General features: G+C 34.3%; 1 non-coding gene across 1 annotated transcript; it reads left to right on the top strand.

Moving 5' to 3' along the window:
- Window positions 1-1967: 1967 nt before the first annotated feature.
- TRNAA-UGC lies at window positions 1968-2040 on the top strand. Its single transcript has one exon. It is a non-coding gene; the product is annotated as a tRNA-Ala (tRNA).
- Window positions 2041-4239: the final 2199 nt, after the last annotated feature.

Below are 4239 nucleotides of genomic sequence, written 5' to 3'. Positions count from 1 at the left end.
CAATCAGTTCTAAGGAATTAATTTGGATTGTGACTCTCATGGTACCTGCTGAAGACCATCCAGTAAGGGCATGCAAAGAAATCTCAGGCTCTGTCATCAACATCTTCTTCAAAATTACATCCGCCATCCAGAAGGAGGAGCTGTGGTTTGGGGCATCTGTGGCCAGGGATAAATTTCTCGTCACAGTTGAAGCATAGTCCCTGCGTTCAACGCTTCTGCATCTCTTCCCAAGTAAGACATTTCACTGCTGTGGACGGTTTAATTTTTGTTGGAGAAGAAGAGCTCGTTTGAAAAGATGGGCGAATTGCCTTTTTTTGATGCAGCAATTGCTCATCCTTCATCCAGGCTAAACTGATGGCGTCCTTCAACATTTTAGGTTTGAACATTCGTATCCCTTCTGCAATTTCGAGTTTAAGGCCTCCCATAAACGTTCCCACCAGCGCTTTTTGAGTCCACCCCTTAACCCTGTTGCCCAGCCTTTCAAACTCCCATTGATAATCTCGTAAGAGTCTGGTTTGGTGAATTTTTGATAGGGTTTCATCGAAATCTTCGCAATCAGTGGGTCCAAAGCGGGACCACAATTCCTCAGAAAAGATTTCCCATGTAATCACCATTCTTGCTTTGATGTGAGTTCTACGAAGCCACTGGCACCATTCATTCGCTTCCCCTTGAAGGTGATAAGAAGCTAAGGACACCTTTTCTGAATCTGAGGTGCCTTGATATTCAAAAAATTGATCCACTCTTGTGAACCATTCAGTTGGGTCATCTCCGGAATACTTTGGAAATTCCAATTTTGCCAATTTTGCAGAATAAAATGGTTTTGCTCCTTCTCTGGATTCATCCTGGTGAGTGCGATTTTGGCTACTTTGGTCATTTGCACTGCTTGTCATCTTTGCTAGAAAGGGAAAGTTAAGAGAATTTAGTGATGGCTGCTTTAATTTGCTGCAGTTCCTCACTAAGTCCCCATTCCATTCTCGATAGGTTGTCTTGGAGTTGGCCTAAGTCAACTTCCAGATTTTTGATTCTCTCTTTATTGGTTGCCATAAAGAGGAAAAGAAAAAAAAAATCTTGATAAGGGCTCTGATACCAATATTAGATCCCAATCAAAGCCAAAGAAATTTGATAAAGAAATAGGAAGTTTGTATGTTTTTCATTTCATGAATACTGCTGCAAATACATGGAATTTAATAGGAAAAGGAAAGCAACAACTTAATCCTATTCTAATGGCCCATAATCGGCACTTATGAGATTTTATTGTCAAGTTTTGCTAATTGCTAATTGACTCATCAATTTAGACACTAAAAATAATAAATAAAACAATTGTAATTGCAACAAATAAATAACAGTAGCAGCAGAACTACTAGTATAGCCGCAAAACTATTAGTCCAAGTATTTCCTATTCCTGACAATGACTCTCGTCGATCGACGCAATGGCTTATCACGTTTCTGTTAATGCATCTCTTGTTAGAGTGAAGATTTTTTTATTGCAAAAAAAAAATATGTTGTAAAAAAAAATGAATTGTATTTCAAAATTTTCGCTATCCCACATTATTTAGAAAATTTTTCCCAATGAGAACCTTGGTGGTCATCTTTATCCATCGGGGATATAGCTCAAATGGTAGAGCACTCGCTTTGCATGTGGGAGGTACAAGGTTTGATCCATTGCATCTCCACTACTAATTTCTCGTTAAGGGTTAAGGTCTATTTTTAACAAAAAATAGGCTGTTTATTTTTGTTCACATTATAAAATCAACTAATTTTCCAAATACATTTGATGATCCGGTCTGGATCCATCAGATATTCAAATAAGTTTCTGTTAATGCATCTCTAGTTAGAGTGAAAATTTTTTTGTTACAAAGAAAATTATGTTGTAAAAAAAAAATTGAATTGTATTTCAAAATTTTTCCTATCCCACATTATTTAGAAAATTTTTCCTAATGAGAACCTTGGTGGTCATCTTTACCATCGGGGATGTAGCTCAAATGGTAGAGCGCTCGCTTTGCATGCGAGAGGTACAGGGTTCGATCCCCTGCATCTCCACTAAGTCTTTACAAAGAAATTTATACCAAATATGATTAATAGAACTTGTATATTGAAATAAAAAAAATTGCTAAATTTTTAATTTTTACTTATTTATTTATTTTTTTAAATGAGAATTGCAAATTGAGATCTCTTAAATTTACTGAAATACCCTTACCATCAGGTTAAATCTGTGAGTGCTTGCTTATTTAATTTTTAAATTTTAAACTAAACAGTCATATTATAATCATGCAATCAGATTTTATGAGATTTGTTTCAACGGTTTCAACATTATTTCACAATCTGTTTCTAGAACTTTCAAATTCCAACGAGTCCAAGTTTGAGAAGAGCCTATTTAAGGTCAGTGTAATACATATTATCATATTACAAATGAATTCAATTTTGTTTGCAAATCAAACAGATTTGTAAAGAAATATTACAAATAAATTTCTCAAAAACTTATTTTACAAATAGACGAGAGTATCTGTTTGTGTTAAAATAATTTTAGAAATAGTTTTTGATATCCGTTTATATAACAGAAACTGATTTTTTCACTTTGTAAAATCTATATGCAAATTAAAAATTTTAAAACAGAAATGGTCCATTTATTAATACAAATGGTTATTTTTCCATTTTGTGATTTTTATATCTACAAATACCGATTCCTTTTTCCCACAATAATGGTGCTTTCTCACTCCCAATCCATAATATAGCTTATTTGTATTTTAGTTGTATTTAATTATTATGATTTTTATAAATTTAGGTGTTAAAATATATGTAACAATCCGAAAACCGAATCGCTACTAGCACTAAGGTTCAGGTCGACTTAAGGTTGCTGGAATCCATTGCAAGTCTATAGAACATCCTATTACACCTAATATAATCCCAGTCATAACCATAAAAACATATATTAACATTTCCATCTCATAAATTAAGACTCGACATGTGCATGCAATATAACTAAAAATATAAAATTCATACTAGAGCCCTCATCAAATACTCAAGTATGGTCATCAAATACTCAAGTACGGTCATCATTTCATGCCTCAATTTGATTCAAACATAGCTTAAACTTTAAAATTTTTACATAAGAAGATCATAAATAAGGGATAATAAAAGAAGACTCGAGCAAACCACAATTCTAATCCACAATATGTATTACATGTCTAATGTAATCGGAAAACAAAGTTGCGATGTGATTGGCTAGACCTGCAAGAAAGAGAATGTGAGGTGGTGGGTACCTACAACAGCCACTTTGACACTCAATTAGTATACTAAAAATGGGGTGAATGCAATAAATTACTTAGAACTTCAGTAGTATAAGAGAATAGCGTACATTTACCTCTAGGATCCTTCTCCTTTTATACTGTAAGAGGGTGGAGATAAATATAACATTTTCTAATAATCCAATGATGATGTGGCCGGCTGCCTGATAAGAGATATCGCTAGCTAATAGGTTGGTGATCCCGTGATTACAAATGTAATGAGGATGCAGTGGACTGTGCCTTATAACGGTAACCTAATACCAAGACTTGTCCTATCTAGGGGACGGCGAGTCTTAATGATAAACCGGATGTTCAAGGTGTCTGGATCTTTCTTTTCTCAGGTGGGCCTACATTTTTCACTTATCAGATTCTTACCACATGGCCTTGTCTTGTAGTGATAGTTCCTAACTTACTTTGTACGATTGATATATAATATCAAAGGTCCCCCTGCTGGTGTCCGATTCTTTAGGTTCGAAGGTGACAGTTTGTCTTTTCGGTTTGGAACACATGGCACAATTTGGCTAATTCTTACTGTTTGCATCAATTTCCCTACCTTGGGTTATAATGGTTGCCTTATTTCTTGAGCCATGTTTAAAGCTTTGCCAGTTATGCTACTATATAAGAACCTGTTAGTGTATTTGCCCTAGGCCATTATCTTGGACCTTTTTGTATGTCGTTTTGGTTATTAATAAAAGAGGTTTTTATTATCATTATTTGTTTGCATGTTACATAATAATGATTATCATCCCTGGTTACTTATTATTATGTTGATAATAATAAAATATAGCTAGTATGATTATTGATTGATAATCATGAGATGATTATGTATAGGTTGATATAATTCAATAATCCTATATAGATACTTGTTACAGAACAAAGTATTGGATGGACCCGCATTGAGATCACTACATGGGTTATTGTCATAAGTGAATCTCAAAGTAGTTATGTCTTAATC

The sequence above is a fragment of the Manihot esculenta genome, chromosome 16, assembly GCF_001659605.2.
Source record: "Manihot esculenta cultivar AM560-2 chromosome 16, M.esculenta_v8, whole genome shotgun sequence".
In the NCBI taxonomy this organism is placed as follows: domain Eukaryota; kingdom Viridiplantae; phylum Streptophyta; class Magnoliopsida; order Malpighiales; family Euphorbiaceae; genus Manihot; species Manihot esculenta.
The sequence above is the reverse complement of the archived record's forward strand: the minus strand, read 5'-3'. Positions and strand labels throughout refer to the sequence as shown.